Source organism: Sceloporus undulatus, chromosome 1 (genome assembly GCF_019175285.1).
Source record: "Sceloporus undulatus isolate JIND9_A2432 ecotype Alabama chromosome 1, SceUnd_v1.1, whole genome shotgun sequence".
Lineage (NCBI taxonomy): Eukaryota > Metazoa > Chordata > Lepidosauria > Squamata > Phrynosomatidae > Sceloporus > Sceloporus undulatus.
This window is the reverse complement of record NC_056522.1, coordinates 358,047,560-358,073,084: the sequence shown is the minus strand read 5'-3', so window position 1 is coordinate 358,073,084 and position 25,525 is coordinate 358,047,560.

Sequence of the window (25,525 nt, the reverse complement as noted above, 5' to 3'; positions counted from 1 at the left end):
AAAACCAGGGTTATATGTTTGTGTGTTTATTTATCTATTGGATTTATATCCCGCCTTTCTCCCAAAATAGGATTCAACTTTTAGATTGTACACCATAGGCAGGCTTTTATATTCTTGATTTTACTTGGTTTTGTATAGCGCCGTGTAGATATACAGCACTTTATAAATAAAGTTAATAATAATAATAATAACAAGGAAGCATGCTATGGTCTAGCTGCTGAATTTACGTTAGAGCTTGGCTGAACTTTAAAATGCATTTCCTAATCATAGTAGAACAAAATACCTGGTGGGGTGTGTGCTTTGCAAGCACAGTTGGGACAGCCATCTGCTGGGGATCCTCCACCTGGAATCCTGTTAGTGACAAAATGCACCAGCCTTGGCAGCCAATTTCCCCAATGTTTGCCTTTTTCTTCTGGCTACCAATGCCAGTCCCTCCATAATTATGCCTCCGTAGTGCACCAACCGGATTTTAGCTACTGACTTTAAAATTCAATTCAGAACTTAATTGAGTACAGAAAAGAACAGGCTAAACAGTGGATTCTTGATGGCTATCTCAAAACAGATGGGCATTTCATCTGAAAAGTGATGGCCATGCAGTTCATTTGTATGTCCTCAGCTATCGTGTGTGATCTATATCATGTGTATCCAAGCTAATGAAGTGCAGGAAGGATATAATGGGAAGTTATCAACAGCTTAGTTCTCTAATCTCAAAGCAACTTTTGTGTGTGTGTGTGTGCAGAGGATATAGTCTGCAAGAGTCCTATGAGTTCACAAACACTTGGAATTGAAGAGTATCATTTAGGGGGCTGTGATGACATTGTGCTCAAGAACAAGCAACTTTAAAACTCTGTTGAAATTGATGGCAAGAGGTTCATGGCATTGGAAACCTTACAAGCTGAACCCAAATGCTGCAGTGGCTTTGTCACAGATGGAAATGACTGGAAAATAATTGGTTTTGCTGTGTTTTGTAACAATCCCTAGCCAGGGCAGGCCCAAGACTTTTCTGCCCAAGGCAAAGAACATTATGTGTTCTCTCTCATTCCATCTACAGGACTGGCGCCTGAATCTTATTTTAACACAGAGGGAGGTTGAAAAAGTACTCGTTTGGGGGCATGACTCCCAGAATCTCCCCCTGCCCCAGAATTCATGTTAGCTGGAGGATTTGGGGAGTTGTAGTTCAAAAGGCACCCTATTTTAGTTCAGAATACTAGTGAAGGGGCAGGAGTTTACCTTTAATAAGTAGCATGGAATATCCCTGTTCCTCAACAGGGATAATGGCCAAGAGGTTACTCACGCTTCTTCCTCCACATCACTCAGCATTTGCCAGAGGAGTCAACCATTTGCCACCTCAGTCAACCACTAGCTGCAGATCTCTGTCCTCATTTGGTACCAATCAGCACAGTTCCTTGGCCATTTTAGAATTACAGGATCAAGACTATCTAAACAGCTGGACAACGGTATGGAGAAAAAAAAGATTGGTTTCAAGCAGAGGCTGAAAACCTCCAAAGAAGGAGACTCCACGACATCTGGGCATCTTTTGGGAGTGCTTTGATGGTATATTCCTTCATTTCAGGGGTTTGGATTGGATGGTCCTTATGATGTTTTCCAACTGTATGATTCTATGTACATATATAATGTATTCCAAACAGCACTGGGAAAAGTTAAAAAAAATACTGACCACATTGGCTGGGAGGTTACAGGAGCTGAAGCCCAAAAATGTATCCCCTCCCCCTCGACTCTGATTCTGCAGTACTTATAGTCAATCGTGGCATGGGATAAATACATTCAAATAAATAAACCTAAGTCTGGAGTGATATATCACAGGAAACGTTGTCAGATCTGTAGCTTGGCACAGCTCCACCCTGAGCTAATGTCAAACACCAATTTATTAAGCCAGTGAAAATGCCAGATCATTTCCCCTCAGCTCATGTCAAAAATCAATCACTTTTTCCCTCTCCCTGAACTATGCCTGAGAATTCTCAGAGCTTTTCTCCAGAAACCTTGGGAAGAAGAAGCTATGGGAAATATTTGTTTCTAACCCTGTCTGATGGCACCCCATTTTTCTGGAACATATACTGGGTCACCCCAAAGCCTGGCCAATTGGAACATGATCTGAAGTTTCCACTGAGGTATTGGAGACAGGGAAATGTATTTCAGAGATGCACTGGGAACTCTTATTTACTATGGCCACTGGAATCAGTGGAGGCTTCCAAGCTGGCTCTGAATAACTCAGCATGTCCAAGGCCTTGTCTGCATGGATCAGGATACTTCAGGGGCAACCTGGAGTATCTTAACCCTGCAACTGCCCTGACCTCCCGCTGTTACCTGGCCTTCCATTTCAGTGCCATGTACAAATGTCCTGCTGAGCCACCTGGTGCAGTCACTTGTTTTGAGGTCAGAAAGAGGCACCCAGGTATGATCACATGGCTGGATGCCTTGCTCTGACCTCAGAATGAGCAACCTGTGGTGACAGCAAATGGTCTGGTTGGCTCAGTGGGGCAACCATGTAGACAGCCACTGCACCAGAGGAACAGAAGACTCCAGATCTTCCTGGAAGATCTAGAGTAACAGGCCAGATTTTGTCTGGACTGCTTGTACCAGAACTGGGGTTTGGACAAGTGTCATCCAAACATCATGATTCCAGAAAAGAGGAAATGGACCTTTTGGCCCATGCAAACAGGGCCCAAGCCTTAAAGATTATTGGCCTTTCTTTCTTTCTTTCTTTCTCTCTCTCTCTTTCTTTCTTTCTTTCCTTCCTTCCTTCCTTCCTTCCTTCCTTCTTTCTTTCTTTCTTTCTTTTCTATCAGAAAGAGGGGTCAGTTAATTCTTCTGATCCCATCTGCAATGTTACCTCTTGTCATGGCCAAGGCTTTGAATTACAAGCATAAGGTCTACCATGTTCACAAAGCCTACAGCTGTCCTCATCTGGCAGGAACATTCCAGGTTAATCTGTCAGCCATGTTTCCAACTGCTTTTAAAATGTTCCAGTTTCTTTCTTCTCCTCCTACTTTTCCTTTTTGTCCTCATCTGACTTTTATTGCTGCAAACTCGGTTCAAAGTGCAAAAGTAGATTGTGCTCAGCTCAGCACCGTGGCAAGGAGGGGAACAGGCATAATCTTGGTTTTCCTTGTAGATTCAAGCAAAGCAAACTGCTGTAGCCTTATTGACCTTGTGTGTTCTTTGTCATTAATTGTTTTCACCATCTTGACCACATTCTGATGTTGCTTGGACTCACGTGTCCCAGTTTTCATTTATCAAATGCTTGGGGGGGGCATGTGTTCAGTCCACCTTACTCTTGGAAAAATGAGCATTGAATTACACCTAAATTAAGGAGGTTGTGGAAATTTCTTCTGAGTAGGTTTTCCAATGAAGAGTTTTTTGAAAGCTGATTCCCATGTTTTAGACTAGATAGGGATAACTGGATGACCTAGGAAACATCTTTGCCCTCAGATTTGTTTTAGTCCTTGAAAGCCTTTAGAATATGGATGGTATCATGTTGGCTCCCTTCTGGGGAGAGCTATTTTAATCTCTTACAGTGACTAAGAGTGCAAGATGGCCAAGGGACAGCTGTGCCAATACTAGACGAACTGAAACAGTATTGAATCCAAACCCCATGCAGCCTAAGGATATTTGAAGTTGCTTGGGACTCCCCTTGTCTTTCTGATTTTGTTCCAGCTTTGTGGCTGTGTGCTTGGGCTCAAGGAAATTTGGATCAGAAGTAACTTGGCTCCTCCCTCATTTCCTACCTTCTCTCCATGTCCCTTTTTTGGCTCTTCTGTTGGCAGATCTTAGCCTGCAGAGCAGTTCTAAGGCAGATTGCTCTGCTGGCAGCTCTCTGAGGTCAGCTGGCATAACATATGCTCATTTTCCTGGCAGAAGGGTATTTCAGCTGGCAGAAGAGCCTTCTGCCTAATCCAAACCTCTTACAGCTGGCACATCTTGGAGTTAGGATTTTGGTGCCTCTTGCTGTATGCATATGCTTCTGAGCATGCTCTGAAGAATCTCTTGCCAGAAACATAATGTGAGCATGCTCATATTTTAAGGAAGGGGAGCAGGGCAAAACTTTCCAACATTTCAGCTGTATATCAGTGAAATATGATTTTTCTCTCTCTTCTTCCCTTTCCAATCTTTCCTTTCCACCACAGAGAAACAGAAAGAGTGTTGTCAGGAATGCTAAATGTATGGATGATGGCAAATTATAAATAAATAAATAAATAAATAAATAAATAAATAAATAAATAAATCTAAATTATTAAAGTGACTGAAAGCTCAGTTTGGTTAGTCATTCAGTTTATACTTAATCTCTGATGATACTAGATGTATCAGGTCTGGTGTAAAGAGGAAGCTGCCTTGTACTGAATTATGTAGTTTGTCCCGTTAACTTAGTATTGGCAGGAGATGCTAACAATTTGTGTTAGATATCATTGCACATAGCTGCAAGAGAGAGAGAGAGCCTTTTCAGTGGTAGCACCCTGTGTGTGCCATGACCTTGCCAGGTGCTTACACAAGATTTTTTCTGGTGTCCAGTGGGCGACCTTTTATTCTAGGCATTGAAAGAATTTTTTAAAAGTGCTTTTAGATCTTCAGATTCTTCTATTTTCACTGCTGATATTATTGTGTTTTGTTTTTTACCATGTGCTGCACTTTTAACCACTTGATGTTATTTTAATTTTTTGGGGGGTGGGCCAGTCACATGTACATTTTTTTGCACTGAGAAATTCACATCTGTGAATTCACTCAAAATTGATTCACCATTCTCATTATATTTTAAGGCAGCAAATCTCTCCATGGCATTTAAATCCAATTTGAAGTTCCCATTTGCCACCGTTCTGGATCAAAATGGAGGCACCTCCATTTCCTGAATAGTGGCTGTGCAATTTGAATCGATTTGATAGAGCATTCACACTACTGGAGATGTGGATTGTCATGGTTCTTTAAAAAAGTACTGCTAAGGGATCCAGTGCCAAATGCACTGGTTTAAATGGGCTTTTTGGTGGTCCCTCCACAAACTACACCGAGGCAAGTCGGTAACAGTGTGAATGACCCTGAAATAACCCAGTTTCCACACTGGGTTATTTTGTAGTGTGAATGAGCCCATTTTTTAATTCAAAAATATAGCTACGTTAATCTGTAGAATCAGTAGGCAGAGAGATCTTGTAGCACCTTTGAGACTGAGAGAAAGACATTGGCAAGCATAAGCTTAAGTCTATGAAATCTCATTCTGCCAACTTTTTCTTTCAGTTTCAAGATCTCTCTACATGCTTTATTTTTTTAATATTATATATGTTTTAATTTACCTGTCCAGGGCTCAGAGAATGAAGTATTGGGTAATCTGTAGTATAAAAATAAAATAAGCCAACATTTAAACTTTTGCAGATATCCCAAGGGACTGAATTCTAATGGTTAGGCAGCACAACAGGAAAGACCCTACTATGAGGTTAAGAAATAGATAATATATTTCTTCATCTCAATGATATGGTGGTGGCCATACAAGCATTGCCAAGGTAGAAGAAATACATCCTTAAAAGATTATACAAGAGGACATGAATGTGCATAAAATCTACGTGTTCTAATGTGCAGATATGTAAATTTAGATTGCTATAATTTAAATAGAAACCAATGCTTCTCACCATAGTACAGAAGACTCATGATTACCTGTGCATCTACTGCCCAGTTACTAGTAACTATTGATGGGTAAAGGGCTATCCTCTATAAATTAGGACCCTTGAAAATTAACAACACAATACTCAGCTCAGCATTATGTTTTTCATCTGTTAGACAAGCTTCATTTATATACCACTTCATACCACCTAAGCAGAGTCTAAGCAGTTTACAACTGTAAGCTAATTTGCCTCTAACAATCTGGGTATTCATTTTAGCGACCTTGGAAGGATGCAAGCTTGAGTCGAGCTTGAGCCCTTTTGCTGGTCTTGAACTCGCAACCTTATGGTTTTGAGTGAGTGGCTGCAGTACAGGCATTTAACCACTGTGCCACCAGGGTTCCTAGATAGTTCCCAGGATCTATAATGTAAAGATCAGAAATGTATTGCTGTTTTAAGAACTATTTGTTTTATATAAAACACAAATTTTAATGCTGGAATGTTTGAATAAAAGCCAGGAATCTCATTTTCACTAAGTAGACATCTTTCTACTATAGCCTTATTCACGTGTTCTGGAAATGCATTGAATCAGAGCATAAAGAGGGTTAGTCCTGCATCTTCTGTTGCTGGTTCCATTGTTGTCCTCATGTAGCGAGTAACAGGCTTGTACAGGAGACCTTCTCCTACATGTAGACATACTTCACATGATTGAGGATCCATGTATATGTGTATGCTCCTGTGCGTGTGTGAGTATTAGAGTGATTAATAAACAGAATTTAATACCTCTCTCTAGGTTACAGATGGAGAGCCAGCATGGCATAGTGGTTTGAGTGTTGGCCCACAATTCTGGGAATCAGGGTTCGATCCCCAGCTTGGCCATGAAACCCACTGGGTGACCTTGGGCAAGTACATGCTCTCAATCTCAGGGGGTGGCAATGGTAAACTTCCTCTGAACAAATCTTGCCAAGACGACCAATAATAGGGTCGTATTAGGGTTGCCATCAATTGGAAACAACTTGAAGGCACATAACAACAACAAAGAGATTACAGAAACATGAGTTGTCCGTGGCATTCTGGCCATTATTATATACATAGTTTCTGCTCACATGAGGAATATCCATCTGCATGTAAGTTGTCATATTCTCTAATTTAAGAGACTGACAGAACTGGAGACAGACTAGTCAGGGGTGAGGCTAGTCAGGGGTGCAGTTGCTGGGTATGGGGAAAGAGGGAATTTCCATTCCAAATAAGAACTCTACCCTTCATATGAATTTTCTTTTCACTCCCCACATTTTTAGTATCACATAGAGTAAGGGGCTGAAAACCATTCATACCTAGAAGTCTTTTATTTGCAGTGTTTGCATTCTCTATATAACTTTTCCTGCTTCTTTTCTTCCAGTGCCTCAACTGTATTACTAAATGCTCAATTGAAGCTTTAAGTTACTGCAGTGACAGAAACTGAGAGACTGAAGGAAAATTTCATTGAGGGGCACAATTCATCTTGCCAAGAAACCGCTATGATAGGTTCTCCATAAGTCAGAAATGATTTGAAGAAATACAACAAACAAAAGTTACTACACTACATATATAGATAAATCTGCCTTCCTAAGCTGCTTTCCATCTTCTTTATACAGCCAACAGTGGAATAGGCAGATGTGCGGAAAGCAGTTTTGTGAGGCTGTGGAGACTGGCCTTCATCTCCACTTCTCTATACCACCTTGTCTGTTGGCCTGCACTACATCCTGTATTTTGTTATGACCAGAAATCAGAATTTTTGAAATAAAATGCTATAGTAATCTCATTGCATGTCCTTCTTGGATAGAGGAATCCCATGCAAATTAGAGTTGCTCAGATATTTTTTTTATGGTGCTTATAAACTGTTTAGGAAACAGTGCATGGGTTGAATATAAGTCCTTCAACTTCTCTCCTTCAAAGATTTTTTTTTAAGGACAGGCACAGCTAGAAGCATGCATGGCTAGATGAGGGCCTTGGTTTCCCATATTTGTAATGCTAAACTAAACAGCTTCCACCCGCATAAGAACAGATGAAGTGCATGTGTTTTTCAGTTGTCATGTTGTATAGAGGGTTTTTTTTAATAGTATTTCTTTTGTGTGGATGCAGTTTGGGAGGGAAAAAAAATCAAGGCTGATTACAACTTGTTAGCTTTGCCACTGCTCCAGTTCTATTTAGGAAAAAAAATATGGCTTTATATTTCCCTCCCACTGATTTTCAACTAAAACAGAACTTAGTTGCCTGCTGATCCTGCTGGCTTTTTAAAATGAAAAACTTATTCTTCTTAAACTACTGGAAAATTATGTTGAAAAATCAGCATAATTTCATTGCCTTTTATTTCTGTCTGTCATGAAAACTGCTAGCCTGCTTTCTGGAGCAGCCCAATGTAATTTAATGCCCAAATTTAGTTATAGTTATGAATATACCGAGTGAAAAATGTATTAATGATCCAAAGATATTAGTCACTCTACAGTAAAATTGGCTGTGTGCATACACTGGAAAAAATCTGTTTCTATAGGTGCCCCTATCTTTGCAGCAGATAATTGTGCAAGATTGAGACTTGGCAGGTTTTATAAGTAGTGAATGTGCTCAAGCAATGTACCAGCTGTAGCCCAGCCACTTAAATTGCAGGGGGGTGGAGAAATTAATTCAAAGTGATGATATCACACAACCTATTATTTTTAATTGGGGGTAGAAAGGGAATTGAGACATTGTGCACAAGGTCTGAAGGGGGGAAAATTGACAACGGTTGTAAATGTTTAGGCCACATGAACAAATTGAAATACTTCCAACATCATTTCCTAAGGGTGTGAGAGGTGTCTGGGAAAGGTGAGTTGCAGAAAGAAAAGTAATAAAATACCCTGGAGTTAGAGATCAGGTTTGGGAAAGGTAAATTTTATTTTGGTTGTTTCCTAAAGTCTAGCCTAGAATTTTAATGTATTTGTTTTTCAAGAACAGATTTGTGACAAAATACTACAGTATGACTGCTTTTGTGTATGGTTTTGAATTTTCCAAGGTGCTTTTTTCAGTCACTAGGATACTGGTTTTGAACTTGGGACCAATATTTATTTACATAACTGGGCATCAGTTATTTATGGATTACTGTATTTTCTGGCATATAAAACTACTTTTTAATCTAGGAAATTTTCTCAAAAGTCGAGGGTCATCTTATACACCGGGAGTCATCTGATATGGCAGGTAAACTTCCAAGCTGGACTGGAGAATCTGTGGTCGCCGCATATGGTGGGGGGAGCTCAAAAACAGCCGCGGGGTATGGAAAAAAGAGCCATGTTTGCGCTACCGTTCTGATAGTCTTGGAGACAGGGAGGGCTGGGCAGGCAGGGAGAGCTGACCAATCCAAGCAGGCTTTGTATACAACAAGTTTTCCTGCCAAGTACTTGCATGTCATAAGCATTTGAATTAAAATTACCATATTGAAATCAAATCTGATGTTTTTAAAAATTTTATTTGGTGTGCATTGGAAGAGGGGTAGTCTTATACAGTGAGTATATCCCAAACTCTATATTTTAAATGGAAAAGTTGGGGGTCGTCTTATACGCCGGTAAATATGGTACTAAATTTTTAGGATTTTTTTTAGCATCTTTTAAAATAACTGAATGAAAGAAGTTATAGCATAAGCTTTAGTAGACTGGGTCTGCTTTGTCAGATGGGTCCCACAGCCTGTAATCATACTTAACCTTTCATCTTTATCTTACTGCAGGATAATGGTTTCCATTTCCTCATAGTTCTATTTTATACCATCCTGACAATGCTTGCCATCAGGAAATCAAGCAGATGATTGCTCATATGACCTCTTACGTTTGATTGTTGCCAGTATGATGTGGGATAGAGATATGTGGGACTATTTAAATATTTGAAGGGGTGTCATATTGAGGAGGGAGCAAGCTTGTTTTCTGCTGCTCCAGAGAACAGGACCCGGAACAATGGATGCAAGCTCCAGGAAAAGAGATTCCACCTCAGCATTAGGAGGAACTTCCTGACAGTAAGGGCTGTTCGACAGTGGAACAAACTCCCGCAGAGTGTAGTGGAGTCTCCTTCCTTGAAGGTCTTCAAGCAGAGGCTGGATGGCCATCTGTCGGGGATGGTTTGATTGTGATTTCCTGTATGGCAGGGGGTTGGACTGGATGGCCCTTGTGGTCTCTTCCAACTCTACGATTCTATGATTCTATGAACTGCTCTACTTTAGAAGATGTGAAAGGTTTCTGAGATCATTCAAAATAATGAAAATGAGTCCCCACAACCAAACTGGTATGGTGAGAATATCATCTGAGAGAGTATGTGGAAGGTTGACCACATAGTGAAGCATTTGTTCTTTCTCTGCTGTTGCTGCTCTGTACCTTCAAGTCATTTCAAACTTATGGTGACCCTAAGGCAAACCTATCAGAGGGGTTTGCTTGCAAGATTTGTTCAGAGAGGATTCTCCTTTGCCTTCCTCTAAGGCTGAAAGAATGTGACTTGCCCAAAGTTACCCAGTTGGTTTCCATGGCCAAGAGGGATTTTCAAGTCTTCAGACTTGTAGTCCGATGCTCAAACCACCATACCATGCTGGCTTTACCAGTGTTTGCTTCACCATGTAGCACATTTGAACAGTAAAAACAAAATTAGACATAAACATCAAGGACTGAATGCCAACCTGAACAGAAAAGCCTCAGCCTAGGGTCTGAATGCTACTGAAGGGGAGTCAGAAGATCTTCTCTTGGGAGAACATTTCACAGATGAAGGCCACTGCTGAGAAGACTCTTTGTCTGATAGCTATCTGTCATACCACCTGTTCTCTGGGTAGCAGAACCTAGAGGAGATCTTCTGAAGATAACCTTCATAATCAGGCAGGAACCCATGGAAACAGGGGGTCCTTCAGACAGACCATGGGTACTCATTTTAGTGACCTTGGGAGGATGGCTGATGTCGAACTGACAAACTTGCAACTGTGAGTGAGTGGCTGCAGTACAAGCATTTAACCACTGAGCCACCAGAACTACTTTGGCATATCACATGTGATTTCCTTTGTGCTGCCATGGCCTTATGATGACATCACCAAGAGTTGCCACCTGAAGTGCAAAGAGTGAACAGATAAGAAAATGACATATTGTGAATGTCAGAACATTAATTGCGAAGTGTTAAATTTGATTTTTGCAATGTGTTAAATTAAATTTGATTTTTGCTGTTATGGTGCATTCTTACACTACATTTTAACTAAGTAAGGAACACTTCAACAAAATTGGGAACAACTGGCAAGACATTATTACCTGACAGGCACATAGCAATGAAAGCAAATGAAGGAAGGACAATAAGGGCAGAGAGAATAATGGCACTAAGAAGCAGTATTGAGAGGAACAAAATAACCTTGGAAAGCATCCAAACAATGCAGATATGCAGCAGAATAAACATTGTTTTAGTAATTCTTTTGGTTGCATATCTTAAATTCAAAGCAAGTAATTTTGTGCCCAGTACATCAGTTCTTTGGCCTGTCAGATTTGGTCATGATGATACACATCTTAGTTGCATCCTCCCTGGATTACTATAGTTTACTCTTCAGACAGCTGCCTTTTGAAGACTATTTGGAAACTTCGTCTAGTTCCCCACAGTGGAGCTAGGCTACTGATTGAAAAAACAGCTGACCCTGGCACCCATTCCATCTGTGGCAACCACCTAAGTGCTTTCTAGTATCTATTTGGTCCTAAAAGGCTTCAGGTCAATTAACCTTAAGAACTAACTGTCAGTATATTTTTGCCTCAGGCTGTGTAAAATGTTTCAGGTGCATGTAATGGGTTAAAGAGGAAATACTTGACCTTCATTCAATGGCATTACTAGGGGGGTTCTGACTAAACTGGGGCGTGTTACAGACCGCCCAGAAGGGGCAGTCTCGTGCCGCTGCTGGTTGCTGCGCCCGGACGCAGCAAAGAAGAAGCGCCGAAATGGCGCCTCTTCTTTCGCCCCGGATGAGATGCCGCGAGGCGCTACTCGCGTACTTGCGGCGTCACATCCGGTGCGCGACGTGCGGATGCTATGCATACAGCATGTAAAGATGGCGGCACCCGTGTGTATAGGGCGCTGCCATCTTTACGCCCTCGTCACGTGCTAGGGGTGAGGCCGGTGTGGATGCTAGGTCCTCAGCCAACCCCTAGCACGTGATGGGGGCACCGGAAGAGCCCCACTGTAACGGGCCTGGGTGATACCATCAGAGGGGGTGACACCAAGCAGCAGTGAGGTATCCCCGGGCTTGTCTCATGAAAAGAAAGGAGGGACTCTTCTTGGCATGCTACTCTCCTTTGGGAAGGTAAGGGTGATAGCCTGGAGCTTTGTCTCTGCTCCCTTCAGCCCTCCTTGATCTGTTTGTCTCTTTTCCACTGCTGTCCTTGCAGGGTTCACTGCTTACTGTGACTTTCTTTTTCCTTGAGAGTGGAATCTTTTATAATTAAAAAATTGTTCTTGCTGAGGGAGGGACCCATATTTGCAGTCTGGGCTGAGGGGACAGCAGTAGAAAGATGCTGGGTTCCCCAGGCTTGGACCTTTCATCCCATGCACACCCCATCCCCAGAGGTCCATGAGTTACTGCATTGCATGATGCCAACCCTGGTGATGCCACCGCTTTCATTCTTAGTGTATTCCTAGGCTCTGGAATGAGTCTACTCCCCTTTCCCACCATGTGTGCCATCCCTCTGAAACACAGCTATGTCTTTGAATTGCTCTGGGAAGTTTTCCTTTTTTAAATCACCTTTCCATTAATAAAGCCTTTGGGCTAGTGAACGGATTCTTCTTCCTTCCCTTTTTCCATCTTTTCCTGCCTATATTTTAACCTTTATTTTGATGTAAATCTTTCTGTTATTTTAATTGGCTGTTGACTCTTTATAACCAGTTCTTGGACAGTTATATTTTTGTCATTTTAGATGGTGTTCATTTATGTGTCTACTCAGAAGTAACCTCTATTGAATTCAGTCATACTGTCAGTCCCAGGTTATGTTTGTAAAAGATGGCAGTGTTAAGAATTTATCATATATTTTGTTGCATCTGATTGTTAGTCTTCTGGCATATTTCATATGGAAAGGTTGACATTAAGAAGCAAACAAATGATAAACTAAAGAATAATATGTTCTAATAATAAACCTGATAGTTATGGAAACTGAGAAAAGGAAGATCCTAATATAATGGGCCTGTGGTATCTGCTGGAGTTAGGTTCCAAGACCCCCTGTGGATACCAAAATCCATGGCTGTTCAAATCCCATTAAATATAATGGTGTAATAAAATGGTGTCATTTATATAAAATGGCATAATCTAGGTTTGCTGTTTGGAATTTATGATGTTTTGAATATTTTCAAACTGTGGGTGGTTGAATCTGTAGATAAAGAATCTGTGGATATGGAGGGCCAACTATTTGTTGTTGTTATCTGGCTTCTAGTCGACCTTGACTCATGGCATCCCTGTTGATGAGACATCTCCAAGACTCCCTATCTGTCACTGTTCTGATGGAGTCTATACATTTGGCATGTGACCTTTCTGCTATTTTCTACCTTTCCAAGCCTTATTGTCTTTTCCAGTGATTCTTGCTTTCTCATGATGTGGCCAAAGGATGATAGCCTCAATTTAATCATAATGGCTTCCAGGGGCAATTCAGGCTTCAACTGTTCAAGGACCCATTTGTTTGTCTTTTTGTCTTTATTCTCAGCATTCTTCTCCAGCACGACATCTCAAAATGGGTCAATTTTCTTTTTATCTATTTTCTTCACTGTCCTGCTCTCACAACCATATGCGGTGGTGGGGAATACAAGTGAATGAATTATTCTAACTACTGCTCAGTTGTATATATTTACTTGTTAGGATCTTGTGCAGTTCTTTCATTACTGCCCTTTCCATTCCTGAGGGCCAACTATAATTGTTCATGTACCCTACATACTAGTCTATGAATGTAGATCCTCATATACAGTCTGAGATCATTTTTGGAACATTATTTTTGAGTGAGAGGGGGAATATGAGAATGGAAATTTGAGAAATGGCAGTTCTACTGGGAACCATCCTGGCAAAAAATTTAGTGGATATAGTAAACCTTGAAGTGTAAATTGATCCTGACTGATTTACAATGATCCTTTGAAAAAAACCTCTCAGTTCTTAGATTCTAAGCAGTTGGCAACTCTGAGCAGTATGTCTATCCAACTGGGTGCTATAGCCTGTCAACATGTGTTGTTGTTAACTGTCATCATGTTGACTTCAGCTTTTGGCAACCCTATGAATGAGAGACCTCCAAGTCATCCTGTCATCATCTGCCCTGCTTAGGTCTCACAGGATCAACTCTCTTTATTGAGTCTATCCATCTGGAATGGGGTCTGCCTCTTCTCCTCCTGCCTTATGCTTTGCTAAGTCTTTTATAGTGAGTCATGTCTCCTCCTAATATGCCCAAAGTACAACAGCCTCAGTTTAGTCATCTTGGCTTCTAGGGAAAGTTCAGGTTTGATTTGCTCTAGGACTTATTTGTCATTTTATGATTCCATGATACCCACAAAACCCTTCTCCAGCATCACATCTCAAATTAATTCATTTTCTCTGTTTCTTCACTGTCCAGCTTTCACAACTATACATAGAAATGAGAAATATGATGACATGTACAATCCTTACATTAGTATTCAATGATATATCTTTACACTTTGCTTTTACTTTATGGTTGCCATAAGTTGAAAATCACTTAAAGACACACAAGAACAACTATTATCATCATTATTATTTTATTCACTTATAACCTGCATTTCTCCCATTAATGGACTCAAGACAGCTAACATCATGTTTTAAAATAATACAGATTAAAAGCTATACAAAAACTTTGATAAAAGTATGAATACAAAAGTTATTTTAAAAGCAATTAAACAATTTACAAAGTTAAAACAATAAACATTAAATACATTAAAAGACAACACAAACCATAACATCACAGCACATCATTAAAAGTCCATCACGTCCAGTTTCTAATGGTCTGAAAAATAATATTTTCATTGTTTATGGAAGAGGACCAAGCAGGGAGCCATTCTGGCCTCCTTAGTGTTAACTAAAAAGATGGTGGTGGTGGGATCTGAGGTCCCCACAATTAGTGATGGCATTGCCTTGGTATTTGGGGAGAGTTAATTAGTTCAAATGGAGGCCTATGAGAGGTTGGGTAACTTTGGGGATCTTTTCCAACTGTGTATACTGGTACAAACTGCAGAGAGATCATGTCCAGGAATGTGGCCAAATGGCTGATAAGACCAGCTCAGTTCCCAAACAAACCCCCGGCTGGCAGAGTCAGTGCGAAACAAAAGACAGTCTATGAATCCATGTCCAATAGCACAAGAGGTATTACCAAGAGATTTGTCCAGAAGTCTGAGTTCCAGGGTAACAGATAGGCCCCAAGAAGGTCAGATAATCACTGGCAACTAGACAAGCATCCCACAGCTGCTTATATGGGCAGGTTGCAGGTGTTCAGGTGCATCTGATTGCCAGCATGTTTCTCATAAAGCCTAATTACCAGTCCTTAAAAGGGGATTCTATGGGAACTGGAGAGGGGTTGAGACTGAGAACTTTATCGCATGGGGCTTAAACCGTTCCCCAGCACGTTCTAACGGGGCGCGCAGGGGCGTGCATGGAACGTGATAACGTCTGCACATCGCAGGGCGCTTATGACATCGCGAGTGCACCATTAGCGCCTCGTGGCGTCATAACCGTGCTGCGGGAAGAAGCGCCATTTTGGGGCTTCTTTTTTGCTCCGCGCGGGAGCTGCGCGGTTTGGTTGCTGCGGCTCCCTCGCAGAGCAACCAGCAGCACCAGCAGACCGCTGCTTTTAGGCGGTCTGTAACATGCCTTAGTGTTGGGTAAGAAGGACATCTAATCTTTAACTGCTCTGCAATGTGACTTGCTTAGTCCTTATTGTGAGAGAGAGATACGAGGGGGTATCATAAAGTTTTAATTATGAACTTTAAAAAATTGACAGAAAGTTTGTTTTGATTTGTAGTTGTTAACTTATTCTATGTAATCACCATCCAGATTTACACATTTTCTCCAGTGTTTTTTGCCCTTTTGAACACCTGATATTGTAGAAGTCTGCAGACTGCCCCTTACAAGTAATAAGTATCGTAAAGTAATAATTATCATGCAGAAGTTATATGGGATATTGATGAAATTTTGTCAGTGTCATCATTGGTCCCTAAGTGCATGATGTTGAGAAAATCAGTTCATTGTGTCCTTTATTTTTGTGACAGAATGTGCCAGAAGTGTAAAATCCTTGTAAGGTACAATATGCAGACTTCTACAATAATGGTATTCAGAGAGTCAAGAAAAGCTGGGGATAATGTGTAAATCTGGATGGTGACTACATAGAGATAAGTTAACAATTATATATCAAAACAAATTTTCTGTCAAATTTTCTTAAAGGTGATAATTAAAACTTTACGATGCCCCCTCATATAGAGAGCCTAGGGAAGAATGGAGCAATAAGCAAACTCATTCAGTCTTTATTTACTGTTATCAAGATCCTCCACATGTCCTTAGGTCAACATAACTTTTCCATGGGAAACCTTTTTAGTGTTCCCAAGGTGATTGTGACCTCTTACAAACATGCCTGGCTCTAGACATCAAGATATGAAAATATGAAACCCCATATGTCAGTGAGGGGGGATGAAGAATATGCTAACACTAGGGCAGGAGTTCCAAAGACTGGGAACAGTCACTGCGAAGGTGCTCTTATTGGACCTTACCGCATTACCCCTTGGGATGTGATGGGGGCGTGATGAAAAGGAGCAGGATGGGAACAGAATGGGTGCTATCACCCATTCTATTGCACTATAGAATGCCGCCACCACCACCGCTGGAAGTTCCCACCGCGTTCCGGATCTGTTCCAGAAGAGGTGATTTTCAGGAATGCTTCTAAACAGTTCCTGAAAATCGCCCCCTCTGGGATGAATCCAGAATGCAATGGGAAGTTCCGGTGGCAGCGGTGGCATTCTGCTATGCGATAGAATGGTTGATAGCACCCATTCTGTTCCCATCCTGCTCCTTTTCATCAAGACCCATTCACGTCTGAGGGGGCAATGCGGTAAGGTATATAGTATCCAGCACGTGACCCGGAGAAAGTGGTGGGACAGAGAAAAGGGCCTCGCCAGAAAATTTTAGAATTCTAGTAGACTCAAAAAGGAAGATATGGCCCTTCAAATAGCCTGGACCTCAGCCAAATAGGTGATCACCAGCACTTTGGATTCTGTCCAGAAAAGACTGGCAGCTGTTGAAACTGTAGCAACAAAGGGAGTTGTGTGTTCCCTGTAGCCAGCTCCAGTTAACAATATAGCAGCAGCTCCTTAGGATACCTGAGAAAGAATATACTACAAGTTTTCCCCTCCGTTCGTTTTGGAAAAAAATGTAATAATAACCAGTTAAGCAGGTAACCTTATGGCCCCTTTTCATAATATTCCAAATCTGATGGTTGATACGGCTGCTTTATCCTGTTTACTAGAAGCCCTGAATCCAAGAATAACTATATTCAACTAGAAACCTATCAGCAAATCAATATTTGAAAATCTACTCTTCGTGCTCAGTTCATCAGCTTTCACACATAATGCTTCCTTGACTCCTTCCCCTGTCTCTCCTTCCCTTTTTGCTTTTATTCACTTTTCAACAACATAGCAAGCAACCAACCTCCTTTCCTTTCTTTCCCCATATCTGCTTTTCAGTCCTACCTCTTTCTGTGACCTTGCTTCTTTATTAATCTGTGTCCTGTAACCATCCCCCTTCCCTTGACTGTCTTTGCTACCACTTTCTGAAGAACAAAAGGGGAAAGAGAGCTGAAATAATGAGTGTAAAGAGAAAGACTTCATGTAGGGATGGTGGTGAGGGGAGTCCTAAGGCTATTGGTATATGTCTCCAGTCATAGAAATCTAGGAGGTATGACCAAATATGATGGGAAGCACCCTGACTTTTCCTCCTATTAGGGGCTGGAGAGCTGTCCTTTCCTGGCAGGTTTCCCCTGTAAAACAACTGTACAACATACAAAAATCCCACAATAAAAAGGAAGCAGAGAAATAAATAAATATCCTGTAATAAAGACATCTAAATGGGAGAAACTGTTGCTGCTGAATTTCATTTGAAGTGCTGTTAAAGCCATAGATAACAACACAAAGCTGCTGCATTTCATTTGAAGTGTTGTTAAAGCTATAGATAATGACACAAAGCCAGCTTTCCTTTTGTGACAAAGGCTGCTGCTTTGGGATGTCAGAAAAAGGCAGCAGATCATTAGTTATTTCATTTATTTATTTATTTATTTATTTATTTATTGTAGTTTTACTGCAAGAGCCATGTGGTGTAGTGGTTTGAGTGTTGGATTAGGACATTGGGAGACCAGGGTTTGAATCCTTGCTCAGCCATTGAAACCCATTGGGTACCCTTAGACAAGTCACCCTCTCTCAGCTTCAGATCATGGCAAGGGCAACGCTCCTCTGCACAAAATCTGTCTAGAAAATTTCATGATATTTTCATTTTAGAGTCACCATAAGTGTGAAATGATTTGAAGGCACACAACAACAGCGACAACAATTTTTACTGCCGGGATGGGGAAGAGGGCATCTTCTATCTTTCATTTGGGGAAAGCAATATATTGTGGAAGGAAGTAGGTTAGTGACTTCTCTATTTGTGAAATATTCCATACCCCCAAACTGTCTTGATTTGGAAGGGATAGGCACAATTTGTTGTCCCATTTATTGGGATGTCTTTTAAATGTTCCAGTTTCTCTTTTCTCCTTCCATTTTTACTTTTGTTCAGGAAGGAGGAGTTTTTGGTAGGTAGCACTGCTTGGGTCCAGAAAGCCTGGTGTTTGTCACCAGGTCTTTCTATTGTAGTGTATGTCCAGCTAAGATTAGAGGTTAGATCAGGCCATCCCTCCCTTCTACCCAAGTGTCATGTTTATTTTTACTTATATTACTCTCCCCCTCCAGTAACCCCAATCACTCACTCTTTCACTCATGTAGAGATCTCATGCACTACTTCCCCTGCGATCACCCCTCCTTACATACATTGTAGATCTTCACATGAGTGAATGAACAAACAGGAGGGAACAGGGTGGGAAGAGTAAAAAGAATAAAAATAAATATGACTCTCAGGTGAGGGGGAGGAAGAAAGAAGAGGTGGCCTGATCTAACCCCTCATCAATGATCTCATAGCTAGACATTTTCATAAATAAAAAAGTAATGAAATACAAATTCATTTTTTCTTTCTCTGTCTTGTATATATATATATATATATATATATATATATATATATACACATACACATTTAAAACTCACTCACTGGGCAGTAAAGGGGGAAAGGGATTGAATGGGGGTGCATCCAACAAGAGGGAATCCAAAAATTGACTGGCAAACAATAAGGGCCTTTGGCTGATCGGTTGATGTAAGCTGGGAAGGAGAAAGATAATAAAATTACCAGAAGTGGCAGAAATAGAGCAATTAACTCATTTACTAAGTGGAAGTAGAACAAAGAACTTTTAAAAAAGGTTGGAATATAGTAACAAAGTAATAAGTAATATTTGGGTTGAGTTGGCGGCAAAATTGTTACATGCTATGAATCATCTCGGAAAACGTACAGCTTTGTAAACTTAAGATCTGAAATAGCAAATAATGATAAAATAAGAGTCATGACATGATTTAATGGATAAACCAACAAGTGTTACTAAGAGGAAGGAAATGACTGAATGTTACCTTTGATATGATGAAAAGAAGTGTTTGAATGATTTTATGTTTTTTAATCTATGTTGTATCCTGCCTCAAGCCTTAGGGAGAGACAGGCAAGAAATAATTTGTTGTTGTTGTTGCTATTATTATTAGCAGCATCTGCACCTTGGGATTAACATATAAAAAGTGGAAACTTTATATTTTTGCTAGTTGCAGAATACTTCATGCATATACAGGCACAAAAAATGTGATGTGTGTTATTCTTTCTATATTATGGAAGTGAAAAGAATCACATTGAACATATCACATTGTCTAAAGCAGTATTTGATCTCTGTACATATTAATATTTTTAGGAATGATACATAGGTAATGGTGGGCATTTTCTCCATTGTGTCACAGAAGGTTTTTGACTGTTACGTATAGTTCAGTTTACTGGCTTCTTTATGAGTACTGCTTCAGTTGTACACAGCTCCTTCTGTGTGTTTGCACATAAACATTAAAAGCAAAGCAAAGATATATTCCAAAAGCACTGTTCTGTTGAGCTTTCACGAAATTGCCTTTTCTGGCATGGAAAGTAACCAGTTTATCTTATAGTTTTCAGGTATTTATGTGTGTCTCAATGAGATAAAAAGTAGTTAGGATTGCTAGAGGGGTCACAATTGCCTCTTTCCTTTATCATATATTCACCAATATACATTGTTTTTCATAGTACTTGGCCTCAATCACTACCTACCCACACCATCAACAAACTGTATGTGGCAGTCTGGAATGTATATAAGAGAGCCAGTGCATTGTAGTGGTTTTACTGTTGGATGAGGGCTCTGGGAGATCAGGGTTCAAATCCTTGCTTAGATGTGGAAACCCAGAGGGTCATCTTGAGCAGTCACATTCTCTCAACCTCAGATGAATGCAGTGGAAAATCCAATGTGAATAAATCTTGCCAAGACTAAGAAAGCAAGGCAGCTTGAAGGCATTCCTCCACCACCATCACCACTACAAAGAATTTATATACAGTAACAAAAAGCCTGGACTGAACTCTATGACACTTTCTGGTAGCATGAGGAGGTTCACTTATAGGTTTTCTTCTTATTCATGTAGTTCCATCTTCTAGTGACAGATAAGGATGCCATGAGAGTCCACGGAATAGCATCATCTCCCCACAAAATGTTATTGTTTGATAAACATTATGTTTCCATAAACTCAGTGCAGATGGTCAATGTGAATAGTTGTATCCAATGATATCTGAGTCAATTTCTTCTTACTTTTTGTTGTTACTTAAGGCCTGGTACAGACTGCCAGAAAACGGCAGTCTGGGGCCATTTTTAGGGCTCAGGATCGTGGAGTGACTGCACGCTCCCAAGCCCTACCACGTGGTGGCAGTGCCACCATGGCGTGGCCCCATCCACATGGGAGCTGTCATGATGACGCAAGCGTGGCACAGCATCAGCATGTCACGGCACTGCACTTGCATCATTGATGCACAACAGTGCACCAATGGGGCACTCATGGCATCTGCTGTGCACACCAAAAAGAACCCGCTTTTAGTGGGTTCTTTTTGGTCAGGATGGAGGCCCCACGGTTTGGCTGATGCAGTGTTCCTCAGGAACAAAAACGGGCGCCTCCAGCCCACCCTTTTGGGATGGTCTGCCAAGCCCTTATGTTTCTTTTCTGGAAAAAATACATCTGAAAAGGAAGGAATACAAGCCATAAATGTACAGGCTAAGTATGTGCAGCTCTTATGTTAATGGTAGCTGGTGGCTGCCATATCAGGAGAGCTGAACCTGGTGGTTTTGGTCTGAATTTTAAATTTAAATGAACTCTTCAACACTGTTGTTGTTGTGTACCTTCAAGTTGACTCTGACTTTTAGTGACTGTATTCTAGGGTTTTCTTACAACAAACAACAAAGCCTGAGAAAGTATGAATTGTCAAGGTCGTCTAGGTTTCCACGGCGGAGTGGGAATTTCAATGCTTGTCTCTTGGAATCCTAGTCCAACGCTCAAACCAGGCTGTCTCTCTTGTGTAGTAGTAACTCTTCAAGCAGTCCTAATTTCTTATTTCGCTAAGGTATACATAAAGGCCTGAAAACAAAACAGAGGAGTCTCAGCCATACTGTGACAAGGGAATTGCCAACCACCATTGATTTATATACTCTGGGTCACAGAAACCAACCCATACAATACCAGTCCAAGAGAACTGCGTAAATGGACTTTGGATTGGACATAACTGAGTGTGTCTACCAGTAGAACAGACACTACTAGGAAACTCCATCACACATCAAGGCAGTGTTCCACTGTCAAACAGCTCTCATCACCAGGAAGTTCTTAATGTTTAGGTGGGATATCTTTTATTGTAGCCTGTGCATTGTGAGGGAGGTATTTACCAAGTTGGGTTAAAGAATAGATGGCTTCAATGTTGTAGGGGAAGATTATGAGATCTAAACCAAGCAATTGGCCCTCATAAGCTGAAATGTGTTATCAAATTTGAAATTCCTGCTCTGATTTGTATCTAGGTTGTGCCTCATTATAATTTATTTCAGAAATCCTGCCTTTACTTTTTGGAAGCAGTGTTTGTCAGTGTTTGCCAGTTGAAACAGCAAATCCTTATGACACGAAAATCAAACAGAAGGCAAGATCGTGGAAAGTCAACAAGGTGGCTCTTGGCCCAAATTTCATCTCAAAAGGGGAGCATGTGGGGTGAAAGAAAACTTGGAGAGTATGTGCCATGGAATTTTTGAAAAGTGCAAAAACCATAGGGTTTCACCCAGCTTTAATCAATTATTTACAATGCGCTCATTAGTACACAGTCAAAGGGTGGTGTGTTCTAATTTGAATGTTGTGTCTGTAAGGGAGTATGAAAGGGAATGTCATCTTCTAGGCAGTGTTTGCCTAGATCAAATATGCATGTGTTAGTTTTACAGATTGGTGTCAGTGTTGCATTTATTTATTTGGGGCAAGTGGTAATGATATGTAGGCCCCTTTTTTCCCCATCCCACAAAGAAAACAATGCAGACTGAGATGATTTTCAGAATATATAGAAAAACCTGGTTTACTTAAGGCTTTCCGCACCCACTGTAGATGGAGGCGGGAGGGAATATATATATTTTCCTCCCTTCTTCATATGTATCTTGGCAAGAGGATGCTCTGAGGGGGCACATGGAGGCGTGCGTAATCATCCTGCCAGTTTAATTAACAGTGCTTTTGACTGATATGTGTTAATGAGGATAATGTACAGTATGGAGGGAAGAACCCAGTGTGCTATATTAAAGGGACAGGTGCCCGGCATATTAGAAAGTTCAAGCTCTGAGAAGGAAATAACATAACAGTGACTTTGAAAGATGGGGTGATGAGAACATTTGCTAGAGTGTATTTGAAAAAATAAATCTGCTTGTGTATTCAGTTCAGATGCCTGAAAATGACTATTGTAGCCTTACCCAACCTGGGACCCTCCAGATGTGTTAGACTACAATTCTTATAATCCTACAACCTGTCTGTATGTTCTACCATGTGCACTGAATTAGAGTTGCCACCTCTTTTTTATCTGACAGATTCCTCATCTTGAGTGGTTACATGACAGGCAGGTACAACACGGTCCTCTCCATGCTGAGAATAGCTGTACCTAACTGAATTTGGTTGGTGCAGATGGGTGAGAATTTCATTCATTTTTAAAACAAGACCTTACCAAAATTAGTAAATTTATTCATAAATGGGGTGGAAAGAGTTTGAGATTATTGAGGTTTGGTTTTAAAGCAGAATGTTAGAGAAAGGATAGCTGATAGAATCTATCCCTTTCTAAAAACCATCCTTAATAAATAAGTCTGCTAAAGTGAAATTTTGTACAGAGTTTGGAAAAATTATTTTGGACTATGGCTCCCAGAATCCCTCAGTGGTCTGAAATGGCAATCTTCCCAAGCTCAGATTCTCTACTGGCAGAAACATAGGGGCCACTGAAGGATCAACTCCCTCAAATGTTTTAGAGGTTTTATGAGCCTTAACATTGGAGAGATTTGTAGTCAGATTGGTTAGAAATAAAATTATTTCACTGTAACAGGTAACCACTGGAAAGTGACAGAGAGATACAGAGCCTAGTAGACAAGGATATCTCCCTGGAAGAAAGTCAGTTCATTTGAGATGTGATGCTGGAGAAGAGTGCTGAGGATTCTGTGGACAGCCAACAAAACAAACAATTGAGTCCTTGATCAGACTGAGCCTGAAATCTCCCTAGAAGCCATGATGATCAAATTGAGGCTGTTGTACTTTGATCACATCATGAGGAGGCATTACTCATTAGAAAAGACAATAATGCTAGGAAAGGTAGAAAGTAGTAGAAAGAGAGGAAGACCACATATCAGATGGATAGACTCCATCAAGGAGGTCATGGGCATGAATTTGCAGAATCCAAGCAGAGCAGTGGAAGACAGGGGATCTTGGAGATCTTTCCTCCACAGGGTTGCCATGAGTCAGGGCCAACTCGAGGGCAGTTAGCAACAAACAATAAATAAAGATGACAACAATGATGGTTAGTGATGATGCTGATGATTTATTCTTATCTGAAGCTGCTAAGCTTCAGGAAGATTTCCCCTCATTGTAAATTCCATTTTCAGAGATGGAGTTTTATTCAGGACAACAACCAGGGAGAAAAGAGTTAAATCTCTCTCATTATGAACCTGATAATTATCATCCTCTCTTCAAATGATTGTGTATCCATTTCCTACCCCACCCCCATATGTATGCATATGTGTGGGTGGGTGTATATGTGAGTATGGTTTGTTGTTGTTGTTGTTGCTGCTGTGTACCTGCTCAGCATTTCCAGCTTATGATGATCCTAAGCAAAACTTTCTTGGCAAGACTTATACAGAAGACATTTGCCATTGCCTTCATCTATGTCTGCCACAGTGTGACTTGCCCAAGATCAGCAAGAGGGTTTCCATGGTTCATTGGAGATTCAAACCGTAATTTCCTAGAGCCTTAATAGAACACTCAAACTACTGCACTACACTGACTTTCCTTCAGATATATAGATATAGATAAATGCAGCTAGGTATAGATCTGCTTCAGTTCTCTCTCTCTCTCTCTCTCTCTGTATTAGAATGATTACTAAAGCAGAAATATTCAAATATTTCAGGAAGACAGTTCACCTTCCACCTTCTTCATCTGCTTTGAATATACAAGACAAGGTGACAACTATAGAATACATAGGATGGGATATTCCAAGCAGATGAAGCATGCTAGGTGTTATCTTCTAGGTTAAAGCTATGTGGTGTTAGGGTGCTAAGTCTATATATACAGAAGTTCTCCTTTCCCCCCCTAATGTTCTTAGCTCTAAAGGCATTTCTATTCCAATCGCTGATAAACTGAATAGGCTGTGGTGCTCTGAATTAACATGCCTCACCATGAATTGCTGTTGCATATATATTATGTACATTGAATGAAGGAGCGAATTTAACCTCATTTTAAAATTTGAATTGAAGAGACTGGCTTGCCTAGTGCCACCCATACCATAAGTACTGAATAGGCAAGTGAATTCATTGGGGTGGCAGGGGGAATTAGTCCTCCATCAACTTCTATTCCACATGTGAGCATTTCCCCAGTGAGCATATTCATTATACAGAAATGTCCATATTTCTGGTTGTTGGTAGTTAGTTAGCTAATAATAATATAACTGCAATGGATATGTTAAAAATATACTGTTCATATAAGTACACTGTCTATAGTATATTCCCCGCTTGGCTGTGAAAACCCACTGGTTGACCTTAGGTGAGTCACATTCCCTTTAGCCTCAGAAAACCCTGTGATAGGTTCATCTAAGGTTTGCCATAAATCAGAAATGATTTGAAGGCTACAAACAACAACAAATATCCAACAGCAGGCCTTTCTCTTATTTCATAAGACTTTCCTTCACACAACACACATATATACTGCCAAATATTAAAGTAGTACCCATGGAGTCAATATCTTTCTAATATGAAGCCTGAATACAATATTAACCCCCTTCCTTGCTCGTGGAATTTGCTTCTGTGTGCACAATGAGAGCACTGGAAACTGCCCTGAAACAGACTGAAGTGTTTTTTTTTTAAATTTCCCTGAAACTGGAATGACATTTGAAATATTGATAAATATTTGTGGTATTCCTTGTGTTAAGCTGAAGGCAACGATGATAATATCAGAAACAAATCTTTTAAGGAGAGGTGGAAAGAATGGTATATGTTTAACTTAGAGAA